Below are 17,564 nucleotides of genomic sequence, written 5' to 3'. Positions count from 1 at the left end.
TTTTTTCCTGTTTTGTCAGATTTTTTGTCCATAGAGTTGAGGGTCCATATCTGGGCTCTCTACTCTGTTCCACTGGTCTATGTGTCTGTTTTTATGCCAGTACCATGCTGTCTTGGTGATCACAGCTTTGTAGTAAAGCTTGAAATCAGATAACGTGATGCCCCCAGTTTTATTTTTTTTTTTCAACATTTCCTTAGCAATTCGGGGTCTCTTCTGATTCCATACAATTTTTTGGATTATTTGTTCCAGCTCTTTGAAGAATATCGGTGGAATTTTGATTGGAATGGCAATAAAAATATAGATTGCTCTAGGCAGTATAGACATTTTAACAATGTTTATTCTTCCGATCCAAGAGCATGGAATGGTCTTCCATCTTTTTGTGTCTTCTTCAATTTCTTTTATGAGTGTTCTGTAGTTCCTCGAATACAGATCCTTTACCTCTTTGGTTAGGTTTATTCCCAGGTATCTTATGGTTCTTGGTGCTATAGTAAATGGAATAGATTCTCTAATTTCCCTTTCTGTATTTTCATTGTTAGTGTATAAGAAAGCCACTGATTTCTGTACATTGACTTTGTATCCTACCATGTTGCTGAATTGCTGTATGAGTTCTAGTAGTTTGGGGATGGAGTCTTTGGGTTTTCCATATAAAGAATCATGTCATCTGCGAAGAGAGAGAGTTTGACTTCTGATTGCTGTTGCTAGGACTTCTAATACTATGTTGAACAAGAGTGGTGAGAGTGGGCATCCTTGTCGTGTTCCTGATCTCAACAGGAAGGCTGCATGCTTTTTCCCATTGAGGATGATATTTGCTGTGGGTCTTTCATAGATAGATTTTATGAAGTTCAGGAATGTTCCCTCTATCCCTATACTTTGAAGGAACGGATGCTGGATTTTGTGAAATGATTTTTCTGCACTAATTGAGAGGACCATGTGGTTCTTCTCTCTTCTCATATTAAGTTGTTCTATCACATTGATTGATTTGCGAATGTTGAACCATTCTTGTAGCTCAGGGATGAATCCCACCTGGTCATGGTAGATAATCTTTTTAATGTGCTGTTGGATCCTGTTTGCTAGGATCTTGTTGAGAATTTTAGCTTCCATATTCATCAGCGATATTGGTCTAAAATTCTCCTTTTTGGTAGGGTCTTTGCCTGGTTTGGGGATCAGGGTAATGCTGGCTTCATAGAAAAAGAGTCTGGAAGTTTTCCTTCTGCTTCAATTTTTTGAAACAGCTTCAGGAGAATAGGTGTTATTTCTTCTTTGAAAGTTTAGTAGAATTCCCCAGGGAATCCGTCAGGTCCTGGGCTCTTGTTTTTTGGGAGGTTTTTGATCACTGCTTCAAACTTGTTAGTAGATATTGGTCTATTCAGGTTGTCAGTTTCTTCCTGGTTCAATTTTGGGAGTTTATCGTTTTCCAGGAATGCATCCATCTAGGTTGCTTAGCTTATTGGCATATAACTGTTGATAATAACTTCTGATGATTGTTTCTACTTCCTTGGTGTTAGTTATGATCTCTCCCTTTTCATTCATAATTTTATGAATTTGGACTTTCTCTCTTTTCTTTTGGATTAGTGTGGCCAATGGTTTATCGATCTTATTGATTGTTTCAAAAAACCAGCTTCTAGTTTCATTGATACGTTCTACTGTATCTTTGGTCCTACCTCATTGATCTCAGCTCTAATCTTGATTATTTCCCTTCTTATGTGTGGAGTTGGTTTGATTTGTTGTTGATTCTCTAGTTCTTTAAGGTGTAGAGATAGCTGCTGTGTTCTGGATTTTTCAATTCTTTTGAGAGAGGCTTAGATGGCTATGTATTTCCCCCTTAGGACCGCGTTGCTGTATCTAATAGGTTTTGGACTGAAGTGTCTTCATTCTCATTGGTTTCCATGAATTGTTTCAGTTCTTCTTTGATCTCCTGGTTGATCCAAGCATTCTTAAGCAAGGTGGTCTTTAGCTTCCAGGTGTTTGAGTTCCTTCGGAACTTTTCCTTGTGATTGAGCTCCAGTTTCAAAGCATTGTGATCTGAGAATATGCAGGGAATCATCTCAGTCTTTTGGTATTGGTTGAGTCCTGATTTGTGACCCAGTATATGGTCTATTCTTGAAAAGGTTCCATGTGCACTTGAGAAGAATGAGTATTCTGTTGTTTTAGAGTGGAATGTTCCATATATATCTATGAGGTCCATCTTGTCCAATGTGTTATTCAATGCTCTTGTTTCTTTTTCAATTTTCTGCTTCAATGATCTGTCTGTTTCTGAGAGAGGCATGTTAAGATCTCCTACTATTAATGTATTCATATCAATATGACTCTTTATCTTGATTAACAGTTTTCTTATGTAATTGGCTGCTCCCATATTGGGGGCATAGATATTTACAATTGTTAGATCATCTTGGTGGATAGTCCCTTTAAGGATTATGTAGTGTCCTTCTGTATCTCTGACTACAGTCTTTAGTTTAAAATCTAATTTATCTGATATGAGAATAGCTACCCCAGCCTTCTTTTGAGGCCCATTGGCATGAAAGACGCTTCTCCATCCCTTCACTTTCATTCTGGGTGTATCTTTAGGTTCAAAATGGGTCTCTTAGGGATCTAAGTCTTCTTATTGTGTGACTTCACTGTGTCTGACACATTCAATTCTAGATGCACAGACTAGGGATAGTGGGTTTGGAAAATTGCTTAGAATATTTTAGGAGCTTTGCCTTACATTATTTCTGTCTACATTCTATTGTGTGATTTTAATCATGTGGTCAACCTAACTGAGGGATACTGGGAAGTAGAGAGGTGCACATTGATATTGATGAGCTCTAATAGTTCTTAGACCTGTCCTACAGTCAGTGAGGAGAACTCAAGAGACTCCAAAACCTAGATTAGAAAACATGTTTGGCAAAATCACTTTGAAATCCTACAGATGCTTTAGGACAATATGAAAGTATTTTCAAATTTCCTTATAGGATTTTTAAAAATAAGTTAATAGATTTTAAGATATTTCCTAATTTTTCTAGGGCATCATCAAAAAGGGAATGTGACCTTGGTGGACACAAAATTTTTAAGAGACCCTACTTTTGAAAATGACTTTTAATAATTGAGTCAATAATTGTGCTTTAATAAAATGTGGGTTTAATGACATAGAGAAATGAACACAAGGACATATTTATTGGTGTTCAAAGAAAATTTTATCACCACAAAATTTTTTGGTAAGATGTTTTGGGAAGTTGTGTGCACAAAGCTTCTTATTTTTTTTTTTACTAAAGTAGGTAGGCCTCTCTAAGTTGCCACTAACAACTGAGTACACTTCTGTCTAGATCTCAAATAGCTGGAATTAGAATTCATCCTCAAAATATTGCCTTGTTTTCCCAGTGAATACTATAAGCATTTAATTATTGTGGTTGTCAGCCATAATTTAGAGAGGTGTACCATATTTCACATAGCCAGTAACTTAAAAAATGGTGAGATTTATACTAGTGAAATATATCATATCTATCTCACTAGGTATTTGTGGTCTAGTGGAAGTCATTGGGGTTTTAATCTTGACCTGGTTGTTTTGCTATGTGATCTTAGGTAAGTTATTCTAACTCTGTGAACCCCAGTTTCTTCATCTATACAATGAAGTTAAAAAATATCTGACTTTACTGGGGAGGTTTATATAAGAAAATATATCTAAAGCCCTTAGTATAGCAATTGACATAATGGTTCTCCAAATGTCAACTATAATAGCAATTTAAAAAATCACCACAGATATTATTACTATTAGTCTCCATTATTTTTCCCATAAAATGGAGATAATAATACTTATACTGCACTGAGAAATAAGTGAGCTGTACATAAATGTCTGGTATGCAAGAGGAACTCAATTGAAATTATTTCCCGACCCCTTCTAAATAAATCAGAACTTGAATTTATCTCTCCATTCAGTGGTAGGACCTTTGACAACTGTTCTGGATAAGTCCTTTAGACTCTATAAGTGTCCTTTAGATTCTGAATTTTAGGGAATAAATCTGTAAACTGTCATTGTTGAATGAGAGATATTTGGTGTTCAATATTTCTTCAATCAAGATCTTTTCTACAGTTGCTTCCATTTTTGGATTATTGAGTTGGCTGAACCAGTTAAAAACTATATCAATTGTAAACAGTCTCAGGTGTCCAGCAGGTAGTATCGTCTTTATGTGCTTACATAGCGTTAGGTTTGTCTGACCCTAAAGCCCATGCTCTTTCAAGTTCTACACAGTAGTTTGCTTCCTGTTCTTTATCACAGGTACATAGAACATCTGTTACCTGTTATGGGAGCTGTCCTAACAAATCAGCTCTGATTAGTTGAGATTCTTGTGTAATGTCCAGTGCCATTTCCTAGAAGTATAATTAATAAGTGCTTAACTGTTTGGCAACAGTATTAGATACCCAAGTCAAGGAGCTGGCTATCACTGTGGAAAAGAGTATGGAGGTTCTTCAAAAATTTAAAAATAGAACCACCCTCCTACCCAGTGGTGGCAATACTAGGTATTTAGCCAAAAAATACAAAAACACTAATTCAAAGGCATACAAACCTTATGTTTATAACAGCATTGTTTACAATGGCCAAGATATGGAAGCAGCCTAAGTGTCCATCAATTGATGAATGGTTAAAGAGTGGTATATCCATTGATGAATGGATAAAGAGTGGTATACATATACATATATACACACACACACACACACACACACACATATATGTTATATATATATTATTCAGCCATTAAAAAGAATGAAATCTTGCCATTTGAAACAACATGGATGGAGCTAGAGAGTATAATGCTAAGGAAAATAAGCCAGTCAGAGAAAGACAAACACCATGTGAGTCCACTCATATATGGAATTTAACAAATGAAACAGATGAGCAAAGGAAAAACAGAGAGACAAAGAGAGATACAGAGAGAGAGAGAGAGACACAGAGAGGCAAGCCCTGAAACAGACTTTTAACTGCAGAGAACAAACTGATGGTTACAGGGGTGGGGGGGGACGGGTTAAATGGGTGATGGGGATTAAGGAGTGCACTTATTGTGAGCCCTGAGGAATGTATAGAAGTGAATCACTGTATTGTACACCTGAAACTAATACAACACTGCATGTTAGCTATATTGGAATTAAATAAAAATCTTAAAAAAAAAACTTAATGGAAAAAGGGGCTGGCTATCAACTGAAGCAGGTTACAGTACTGCAGACAGTGACATTTCCTGTGTCAAGTCCTTGTCTCAAGCTGAAGACGGTTTTTGTTGTTGTTGTTGTTGTTGTTATTGTTGTTGTTTTTTTTTTTTTTTTTTGAGAGCAAGAAGGAGGAGTAGAGGGAGAGGGAGAGAGAGAATCTTAAGAAGGATCCACGCCTAGCACAAAGCTTGACTGGGGGGGCTTGATCTTACAACCCTGAGATTATGACCTGAGCCAAAGTCAAGAGTTGGACGCTCAATCAACTGAGCCACCCAGATGTCCCTCAAATTGAAGATTTTTAATCGACAATTTGAAGAAAGGAAGAAATAGTACCTATAGAAAAGTGTATTCAGATCTTTTGAATTCAAGTTTAGTTCAATAGTAAAATGCATCATTTTTCCTTCTGGAATACAAATCATCTTTCCTTCAGAATCTGGTGTTTTCTACTGAACTATTTTGCAGTACTAGATTAAATGGAAACTCTCAACTGAGCTGAAGAAAGAAGTCATAGTTCTGAGTAAATTAGCTGCGTCCCTGCTTTAGTCTTGAAGTAGAGACTATTCTTGAAAGCTATTCCTGCTGCCTTGACAATTTCCCTGTCTCTTTTGTGTTATGGAAATAGCTACTACAGTAGAGTTGTTATTCTTCTTGTTCTATATCAGAGTCTTTTCCCTCATTCGTGTTTCTTTCTCAATTAGGATTTTCTGCCATTTCACACTACTTAAAGTTAGGTGAAAGCCATGATTCTCCAGGCTTCCAAGCAGCAACATGATTAGTAAGGCCAGCTTTTGACAGGAAAATGAAATTATTTTTAATGTTAAACAAAGTAACTGCAGGATTCTACCTGCAGCCCAAGTCTAACTGGGAAATGATAAAAGAGGAAGTCAGGATATTACTCTCTGATCAAATGGATTGCCTTTAGACATGGCTTAAAAAAAAAAAAAAAAAAAAAGAATCCCAACCCAAAAGCCACACAGCTGTAAGCACAAGATGTAGTAAAAAATGAGCCATTTGTAGGATTTGGAAATTAGCAGGTTCTCGTTAGGGACCCAGGTAGGAGAAGCCACAGCAGGACAACTGTTTCCCTGTGCATGGACCTGAATCATCGAATTTTTTCCCCCTGCATTGCATTTGCCTAAGGAAAAATTGTCCCAAGAAACTCCAAAACACCATTTCAGGGAGTTCTAGTGTACTAAACTTTCAATTTATTGTGCAAGATTTCTGACCCCTTCATATATTTTCATAGTTACTGAGAAATCCAGCTTAGACTTCTCAAAAGAATCTGGAGGACTTGGGTATTGACATAGTGAACTGGAGGTATTGCAGATGACTGAACAAAGAGGGTAATGGGTAGGTTTCATCCGGACTCATGTCTTTCAAGTGAGGCTAATACTTGCTCTCTTTAAATTGCTATAGTTCAGGAATCAGCACGGCTGTGCCCTTGCAAAATAAATGAAGATGCAGAGACCTATTAATTTTCAAAGGACTTTCATTTACTCAACATAAAGAACAGGCTTGCTGGGCCAAAATTATAGTCTCCTAACCACATAAAGACCTGTGATTTCCTAGTAGACAGTCTTAAAGAATGTAGATAAAGTTTCTTGATATGTGTGTGTTAGTGTATGTTTATGCCTATGCGCATGCTGCAAAACTAGAGAGCAAGCCGTACTCTGTGTTCCCTGCAGAAAGCCCATGGGAACACCATGTTGTGCCCCCCAGGACATTCCTTCAGTGCTTCCACAACCCATTTTTGGAGAAAGAGTTCTGAGTTAAGACATTTCCTTACGTTCTTTTCCAACTTGGTTTAAAGGTACTGCAACAACGTTGTTGGTTGTGTACACACATAGACACACGCAAACACACATATCCATACACACACATCCGTGAGGAAGTCTATGGGTAATTTTGACCTGCAGTACACTTCTTTCTTTCCCTGTGGAAGTTGCCAAGTGATAATACAGCAGGAAGACATTAGAATGTGTAATCCATAGAGAAAAGCCACAGGGTAATCATTAACCTCAGGTGAGCAGCAGGCCTGCCCCTTGAATTCTCCACATGCAGTGCTGACAGAACAGGTGGTGTAAGGCAGTTACCAGGGTGTAGAAAGAGGGGAGCACATCTTAAAAGAAACCGTGGTCTGTAATTATTTGGAGGCTGACAGTTGCTGAACACCTTCGTTAATGACACCTGACGCATGCCTTAATGTCTTACTTGGGCAGAAAGTAAACTACTTTACAACCACCTTAAGCATCATAAGTTGCTGCCAGCTTCCTGTTAAGTCATTCTAGGAGTGAGGTATGGGTGGAATTTTCTAGTACTCTGTATTTAGGGTTAACCATTTAAAATGTATTTAAACTCTTGAAATAAGTCTGCATTTATAGGAGCAATCTTTTTTTTTTTTTGGATTATGATATTTAGGGACAGAAAATGATGGGGAGTCTTAGATCCTTGAGGAGAATTCCAAGTTCCTCAGGAAACTGCCCTATAAGTTCAAGGTATAATTACCTGGATTGTTGTCATTATTTTCAACTAAACAAGTTTCTAGATGTATGGTTAGAAATAAAAATAATCTTGTGCAATGTAATCCTCAGGGCCATGAGAAATGTGCACCCTGGAAAGGAAAAGCATCCTGCTGGTGAAGACTTCAGGGCTTACCGACTCATGACCTTTCAAAATGCAGAGCACGGCACAGTGGTGGCACCATCTGTTTCATTTTCCACAACTTCAGTCAGACCCTCCTTTGTCATGTATTCATGTCATTGATCGAATTCTCTGCTGTGACTACAGTAGACAATACTACCAGAAATGATCCATTAAACTTCAGTTGACAGAACAGAGAAACAAATCATGAAGAAAATTTGCATTATTTCACTTAGATTGCATATCTAACCAGAGGGAGAACATCTCATTCAGTTGAATAGCTGGATAAACCTCGAGGGATGAGGAAGGGTAAGGCAGGTGAGCATGTTCTAGTAATCAAAGGTGGTGAATAAATTGTATTCTCAGGGAGGCAGGAGCTGTTATAAGGGACTTTAGTTTGCTGATCATCACTGGGACATGTTCGAATGTGCACATTTTACAGTAGAGGCTGAGGTGCAGTGGATTTGTTCCACATATAAAAGAATGGAAAATGATTGAGGGAAATCTGGAAGAGAGGAGAAAAGTTCCCAGAGTCTAGGTGTTCTAGAAAGGAACAGAGAGGTAAATAGAGAAAAGAATCTTCATGAGGTTTTCGCTAAAGAGGACATTAATGTTTGAGTCTACATTGATTGCATACTTCATGTGTGTGTACATGCGTGTGTATTCTTTAGGACCACTCGGAGAAATAATGAGTTCTACATTGGGGTTTTCTCCGAAATAGCAAAAAAGTGCATGTGTTGGTGAACACCAGAGCAAAAGGATTAGGAAAAAGCAAACCTAGAGTTTAAACGTTTATTTTAGTTACTGAATAGCAATCAAACCAAGGCAACTTTGTGGGGGGCAAGGAGGACTCTAATTGTGTTTGATAATATCTGGTCTAAGAAAGAAAATACCAAAATGCAATTAAAACAAAGGAGCCTGAAGGAAAGGAAGGAGAGAACAAAATTATTTTAATTGTTATTATTGTAATTATTCATAATTATTTTTAAACAGAGTGATGTTGAATATTTCCATATTACTTAACTACTCCATGTTGTTACTGTTTTATTTTTAAACTTCTTTTGATTATCTGAATCCTTGATGTATCACAACCCAGAATTCTCCTTTTATCCCTCTAGGGATTTTATGTGAAGGTTGAAATAACAAGCTTGGTGCTGTCATGATATGCCAATTCAAACAAAATGAGAACAGATCAAATAAATGGTAGCCAAGTAGGCTATGTGGAGATGTTTATTGAGCTGAATGATATTCTGGTTTTCTGTTGATGTTCTTCCCTCTGTTTGTCCTTGAAAACTAGGGGAACCCTTCTGCTCATCTTATATGGAGGCAGCCTGTGGATCATTAATTCTTAAGAAGTTCCCAGTCTGTACTAGATCCTTATCTGTGCTCTGGCAGTCTAGAAAGAAATCTAGCTTGTGCTTGAACTCTTTAGGTGTTCACAGGGGTGACAATCACATTTTCTGAACTGCTCTAATTATTTAACATATTTTATGTGGGAAATGAGATGTTCAGTGGTATTTTCCAAGTAGAAGAAGAAAACATTCTAAACCATGGAGCTAGACTTGAAGAGGGGGAGATCATAACCTGGGCCTGCCTACATTCGTCATTACCCATCCACCGACATAAGTAGAAAAGAGGGAAGTTGAAAAGCCTTTAGGAAAGACATTTCTTTGGAGAGCATTTTCTACATGTTGCTGGGATGGGGAAGAAGAATAAGTACTTTCTCCCCACTCTAACTAAGACAGTTTCAGAGATGGATCAGTTTAAGATCCTGACATGTGTTGGTCCAGCTCCTGATGTTTAAGACGAGTTTTTCTTAAATAGTCTAATGATAAGTGGCTGGGACTGGAGCTGCTGCTATTTGGTGGAGAGGAAGAGAATCTCTGGGAATGAGCTGCCCTTGCTTCAGTTGTGTTCTTATCAACATCTGGATTTGAATTCTGCTGAAGGGAACTGACTGTATGTCAGGTGCAAAGCGATTCTACCCAAAAGCACTGACTAAGGTGGCCAAATGACCTCAGATGGGACCACCAGAAGCACAGATGTGTTGTAAGTAGCCAGCTGGAGAAGTGGTCTTGCTCAAATTGAGTGACCACAATTGGAGATCCTTAGCAGAAGAACTCTAAGGAGTCTGCCAAAACACCAATGAGACAATCTATTATCCAAAGGGCCCTGACAATAACTCTATCAACCTGGTACAGTTGAGCCATTTCCTCTTTAATCTTCTTTCCCTCGGGTGTCTGACCCTGGGGTCATCAAAGGAGTGGCAGTGAGCAAGGAGAGGAGGAGGAGCTAGGAAGAGAGAGGAGGTCAGCCACTCATGCATTTCAGATTTCCAACCCAGAAATGGGGGAAGGGAGATGGTTCAAAAAGGATAAGGTACAGAATTATGATGTTGTTGGATAGAGCTTTTAAAATTATTAAAATCAGATTGTATTTGTGTGACTAAATGGGACTGAGAGTCTGGCCCAAATTCCATCATTGATTTTATTTTATTTTATTTTTTTGTTCTGACTCCCATTTTTAAAGTGTTTCTTCCTTGTGTGTAGTATTATTTAGAAATGTAAGTGTTCCTAAGGTATTATTTATCAGACATATAACACCTTCATGAAAATAAATTTGGGTCATTATCACATTGACCATCATGTTAGTACCAGAGAGCTAGAGAAAGAAGGCATTTTGTGGGCAGGGAAGGGCAGATAGGTAGGAAAAAATGATGCTTAGAAAAAGTAAATGTGGACAGACAGAAGTAAAAACTATTGTATCTCACTCCCAAATTTCCTCAGGTTGTTCATTTAGACCCACAAAAGTAAATCCTGAATTTCTGGGAGTATTTGTTCCTTAGACACTGCATGTGTTTTGCAATTTCATTCAAAGCCATAGGAAGTTTGGGATAATGGACCTGGAGCTGAGATCAATTTGACAACTTTCATTCATAAAATAGAAATGAAGTAGAACCTGTTAGTAACATATTTTATGAGAGAATGGAGAGTCCCAAAGAGCCAGAGATTGGAGTGGGCGAAATAAGGAAATGAGAGAATGTCTCAGCTAGGTTTTCCCAAGAAAATTTTGTAATTCTAACCATGTATGTGTCACAGGAAGTCACTGATGCTGGTCTAGCTTACAAAAAGGACTAAACAGGGGTGATTGAATAAAGCATATACTAAGGGAAATGTGCACAAATGCAGAGAGGTAAGAGGGGGAGATGTATTATTGTGCATGAATGCAAAAAATTTTTTTAGTACAATGCAACTATTTTGACTCAGTGATATAGTTTGGGCATATGCAATTACATTACAAACTCAAATGAATATAAATAGGGACAGAAATTATAAAAGATGCTATGTGATGGAATCTTAGAAAAAGTACCCTCTCTCAAGTAGAGTTCACATAGCTCTTGGCACTTAGAAGAGGAATTTATGATCAGTGGAGCCATGATCTATGCAGTGGGCAGTAGTGCATGTTATGTTTGTGATCATGTACATTCCATAACTCAAGAATTATTGCAAAGTTATCTAATTTTAGCTTTTGTAAGTGCCACCAACAGATTTCTTATAAGGAATAGATTCTAGAAAAGACCATTGTCTTCATGGAGTCATGTGAAATAAAACCACTTTGCTTTTTACCTTTTATTAAGTGTGTTCAAGAATTCTTAAAACAGTTTTTCCATTTCTTGGTCATTCCCATCCATTAAGTTTCTACCTTCAGTTTGTACTCTTTTAAGCTTGTTCTTGGCCATTTTAATTCTCATCTGAATTTTACCTACAAGCCAATTAGGTGAAATATGCAAAATTAACTAATTTTTTCTTTGTTTAACAAAAATCACTTGAAGGGAAAGATATTTAGGCCACAGGCTAAACTTAGTCTTCTGCAGGATCTATTGATTTCAGTTATTGTGCTTTGGGCTTACTCATGATCACACGATGTATTTCTAAGTTAGTAATACCACATGACTTTTGATAAAGATCATTTGGCTTCACCCATTGAGGAAGCAACAGAGAAGGCAGAAACTTACTTTGGGCAATGTTTGCTTTTTATTTTAATGTTTGAAAATGAAATTTCTGATCACAGATGTGATTAGTAAGTCTCTGCTTTAATAAACAGAAATGTTGTTGAACTACTCTTACAGTTGTGCATTAAATATTGAGCTATTTCTGCTTCACTTGGATTGAAGTCCTAATATAATAGGTGCTAATTGTATCCATGTTCCAGAAGGAAATACTGAACGGTCTATGTGGGACTTCAAAGGAAGTGATTATTGGGTAGGAAGGAGAGGTTTTCCTCTCATCTTAGATGCCATGAGAGGTGCTCTGAAGCAAGCATTCAGAGAGCTACAAGTAAACTGAGGACTGATTTCTCATGCCTGAGAGATCCTATCCGCTTGGGGATCTGGTGGAAGTAGAGTATTGGACTTCCTTGGGAATGGTTTGTATGTATTATGAGTTGAATTGCTTTCCCTCCAAAAGCTATGTTGAAGTTCCAACCTCAATACCTATGAGTGTAATAGGGTCTTTATAGATGTAGTCAAGTCAACATGAAGTAATACTGAATTAGGGTGGGCTCTAATTAAATAAGACTAGTGTCTTTATAAACGAAAGAGAAGAGACAGAGACACAGGGATAAAACAGCCATGTGATGATACAGGTAGAGGATGGAGTAGTGTATTTACAAGCCAAGAAATGCCAAGGGATACTGGAAACTACCAGAAAGTGTGAGAGACAAGGACTGATCCTTCCCTACAGGTATCTGAGGGAACATGGCCCAGCAAACATCCTCATTTTGTAGTTCTAGTCTCCAGAGTTGTGAAACAATATATTTCTATTGTTTTAATCCACACAGTTTGTGATACTTTGTTATGGCAGCCCTAGAAAACTAATACAGCATGTAACTGCACTCCTGAAGGGCCACAAAGTTTAAGCAGTTGTCCACGGACAGATTGTGAATTATCTGAGAGAGAGTGGTAGAAAGTCATTTAAATTTTATTCACATGTTGTGTTTGAAAGGGCAAGGAAAACTCAGAAAAAAGATGTTTGAAGTTTACAGCCAGATGTCCAAAAGCTTAGAGAAGAAAGAGTTCTGAGCAATCATGAAGGAGTATTTGTGTGAACTGCTCGTAAAATATTTTCTCTAATGAGGGTCTCCTAAGAACCCATGAATGCTCCCATAAAGTAAAGGGTCTACTTGCAACTCTAACACAGCTATATTAGGGCTTGTTATATAAGAACTCTCCTGCCCCTTTTTCCTATTCTACTCCTTCTGTTTAGATCCTTGTTACGTAGGTAACAAGTCCATGATAGCAAGCTCAGGGAAGAGATACTGAAGCACAAAGAGAAGAAAAAGGGAAGAAGACAGTCGGTCATCACAAAGGCCTGGGAGTGAAGTGGGGCAGCTTTAGTGATAAATAAGTTAGAGAAATGAACAGACTGTCCACACCTTGACATAGAAATATTCTTCCTCTGTTTGATTTCACTAGTAGTTATTACAGATATTCTCTTTCCATTAGGAAACACAAGACTTTTGAAAATATTAGATTTTTTTCTTGTACTAGATATTGAAATAATCACATATGAACCAAAGAAGGCAAAGAATACTTCTAGAAGATCTAAGATATTATTAAACTTGAAGGATTTAGAGTCTGGTTGGAAGCTCTTTTTTGGACCACTTACCACCACTTATCAAAATTGGAACTGTATGTTTCTGATTGTTAATTTTTTGTGTTTCCCTGAGTGAACAGGCTGCCAACTATCACAAGTTTACTAAATGCAATCAGAATTTTTTGCATTATGTTTTTAATCAGCTTCATTAACATACAATAGAATGCACATACATAAAATGTATGATCTGATAAGTTTTGACATGTGTCTTCATCTTTGATACCATAAGTACAATAAAGATAATGAACATATCCATAAATTTCCAAAAATATCCTAATGCCCTTTGGTAATCCTTACCTACCACCGTTTTTTATGGGAAGACTTTTATTTCAATTTTAATTTATTTAGTATATGTAAGGCTATTCAGGCTATTTCTTTTTTTAATTTAAATTCAAGTTATTTAACATATACTGTATTATTAGTTTCAGGGTAGAATTTAGTGATTCTTCAGTTGCATATAACACCCAGTGCCCATCACACCAAGTGCCCTCCTTAAAGCCCATTACCCAGTTACCCCACCCCTCACCCACCACCTGTCCAGCAACCCTCAGTTTGTTCCCTATAGTCAAGTCTCTTATGGTTTGCCACCCTCTCTGTTTTTATCTTACTTTATTTTTCCTTCCCTTCTCCTATGTTCATCAGTTTTGTTTCTTAAATTCCACATATGAATGAAATCCTGTGGTATTTGTCTTTCTCTGACTGACTTATTTTGCTTAGCATAATACCCACTAGTTCCATCCACATCATTGCAAATGGCAAGATTTCATTCTTTATGATGGCTGAGTAATATTCCATTGTATATATATACCACATCTTCTTTATCTATTCATCCATTGTAGGACATCTGAGCTCTTTCCATATTTTGGCTATTGTGGACATTGTTGCTATAAACACAGGGATGCAGGTGCCCCTTCAAATCACTATTTTTGTATCCTTTGGATAAATACTTAGTAGTGTAATTGCTGGGTCAAAGGGTATTTTTACTATTAAAATTTTTGAAGCATCCATACTGTTTTCCACAGTGGCTGGACAAGTTTGCATTCCCACCAACAGTGTGAGGGGGTTCCTCTTTCTCCACATATTTGCCAACATTTATTGTTTCCTGAGTCATTAATTTTCAAGCTATTACTTCTTAAGTCCTGGCAGTTTGTGTCTTCAAAGAATTTGTCCGTGTTATCTAAGTTGTCAAATATATTACCAAAAAGTTTCTTACAATATTGCCTTATTATTATTTAATATCTGTAAAATCTGTACTGATACTATCTGTCCCAGTTCTGCTACTGATAATTTATGTCTCCCCCCACCCAAACAGTAGGGTTAGTGATTTACAGTGATTTATAGATAATATAACCAGATTTTCATTTTAGCAATTGATTTTTCTCCTTTGTTTTTCTGATCTCTATTTCATTGATTTCCACTCTGATCTCTTGTTCTTTTCTCTTTTCTGAGTACTTCAGCTTTAATTTGCTCTTTTTTTCTAATATAAGCATCTTAGTACTATATGTTTAGTGCTCATGTATTGGTTTGGCTGCACTGAATAAATTTTGATACGTGTGTTTTCATTTGGTTCAAAACACTCTCTAATTTCACTTTTGATATATTCTTTGATGCATGGCTTATTTAGTAGAGTGCTATTTATTTCCATATATTTGGAGATGGTCTAGAGATCTGTCATTGATTTCTAATTCAATTCTGTTGTGGTCAGAGAAATATTTTGTATGACTTCAGCTCTTTTTAGCTTGTCCTGGATTTCCTCTCCCTATGCTGTGGTCTGTAAACTCCCTTTGGGAGAGTAAGATGGGCATTGTAGGCCTTATCTTATTAAGGTTTAAGATTATTAAGATTATTAAGACTTTGCAGGGATAGCGGTCATTTGTTGTAAAAGTAGGTAAAATTTTTCTTTTATCCTCTTAGTATCTCCAGTGGGGCCTGAGAATTAAGTGACGTAAGACTCAACGGGAGGGAAGCGTACTGGTTTTAGCTTTATGTGTAATTGTGAGTCTTCAATAGGAAAATGGAGATCAAAAAAGTGGCTGGGCCTACATGCTTATATACTAGGTTTAACAAAGAGTAGTAATTGTGAAAAAATAACTAATACACATGGAAACTCTACAGGAAGAGCAGGGTCATTTTAAGAAGGTTTGTCTGTACAGATTGCTCTTTGCCTTGACTTCCTGTGTCTCATGATAAGAATATTCTTTTTCTCCTGCTATAGGGAAGGCATTTTCCCTTTGGGATTTTTAGCTTTTGGGAAGAAACTGTGAGGTCAGCATGCTTTTCTTGTATCTTCTTTTTTTCATATGCCTTTAGTTCAAAATATTCACTATGCCAAACCAAGATATTTGGGGTAGCATACTCCAAACCTCTTTAATTCAGACCCCCTGATGTCCAATGTCTTAATTGTTTTTATATATTTTGTCCAGATTTTCAGTTGTTTCAGACAGCAAGATACATAAGGTCCCTGTTATTCTATCTTGTTTGGAAGTACAAGTTTACATTTGAGTTAAATATTCTTTTTATGTGCTTTCATTGAAGCTATTATATCTGAGTTCCGGATTTAACTCTGTCTCTATAGGCAAAACAATGACAAAATAACAGGAAAAATGTATAGGAAGTAGGCAAAATATCTGCTTGGTGTTTTCTGCCTGGAAGACTCTGGAGTTTAGGAAATAGGATAGTGGGATTTACCATGTTTATAGAATCAAACCACGAAATGTTAAAGACTGAAAGGCTAATCAGACTTCTAAGGACACCATGAGTATTACACTGTAGTTAACCATAGAGGTGTAATGTATGACAGACAAGGGGAAGCTGAGGCATAGGAACTGCAAGGTTCAGTTTTTGTGTTGCCACTGTGAGATATTGTCAAGTGACTCTTCTAAGTGTCATTAATAAAAATAATATGTTGGCCTAAAAATAGGTATCTGGACAGCATTCACAGAGGTTCTGATCTAATACATTCAAGAAAGAGCCCTGAAATCTCTATTTTCATAAAGCTCTGTACAGATTAGGGTGATGCAAAAGTAATTGTGGGAACCACTAGCCTACACGATCTCTGAAATTACTCTTCAGCCTTAGTCTTTATCATTTAATAATGACAGTAATAGCTGTTTGCTGGACCCTTGATATGCATTGTCTTGGATACCTTAACTACATATCCTCTGATCAAAGAATGTCTCATTTGGATGGAGAATTCTTATTAAGGATCTTATTACCTCATTTTCTGAAGGTTGAAATTTCTTTGGAAGGCCTACTAATTTGCCTTCTTTCTTTGCCCAAGGCCACATGTGAGTTCAACCTAGAAAATTATTAAATTAGATTTTGTTTGCTACCTCATATCAATTCTGTGCTTTTTCTTTTTTATCATGGTGCCTATAAAAATACTGTAATGCATATATCTTTAATTGTTTTAATATTATTGGTTGGTTTTGGTCAAGTCAAATGTACCAAAGGTAAAATACTACTCTTAAAAAAAGTTTTACAAACTTTGTAGAAGAGAAGCATGAATAGAAGTGGTCTATAGATTATGAATACAAGTGGTCAAGTAATTTTAAGACATAGTGCTTTATTGAATTCTTATTCATACTAAACTAAGAGCTGTACTACATTATGTATTTTAGTGATTTTACATTTTCTACCATTTATTAGTGAAAATTTGTCAATTATTTAGTGTTACTATAAATTGAATGCAAATGTATTGACTTACACTCATCACAACACCGAAAACAATATTTTAAGTCCTTAGGTCATCTGTATGCACTTTTCCCTTCAACCCTCTTTTGTGTTCGAGTGTCTTTCATTTATGATCCCTTTATTTTAGGAGATGGGTAGATAGTCAATGACATGCAGATTTGAAGAGACTGAATGAGTATTACACGGAACAGTTATAAACGAGTAGCCTTTAACCCTGTGATTTAGGTAAACTAGAAAATATTTGTATTTCAGAAGTTCTACCAAGATTCTAAAGGAGGTTAAAATTAATAAAAATAAGAAAAAATAAAACCCCACTTTTTTAACCCTGGCTAGATTTTTAAAAATATGTGTCCTCTTCATGTGTGAAGTGATTTGAGTATTTTAGGGAAATGCTTTGAG

The sequence above is a fragment of the Mustela erminea genome, chromosome 2 (genome assembly GCF_009829155.1).
Source record: "Mustela erminea isolate mMusErm1 chromosome 2, mMusErm1.Pri, whole genome shotgun sequence".
In the NCBI taxonomy this organism is placed as follows: domain Eukaryota; kingdom Metazoa; phylum Chordata; class Mammalia; order Carnivora; family Mustelidae; genus Mustela; species Mustela erminea.
Note: the sequence above shows the minus strand (reverse complement) of the source record.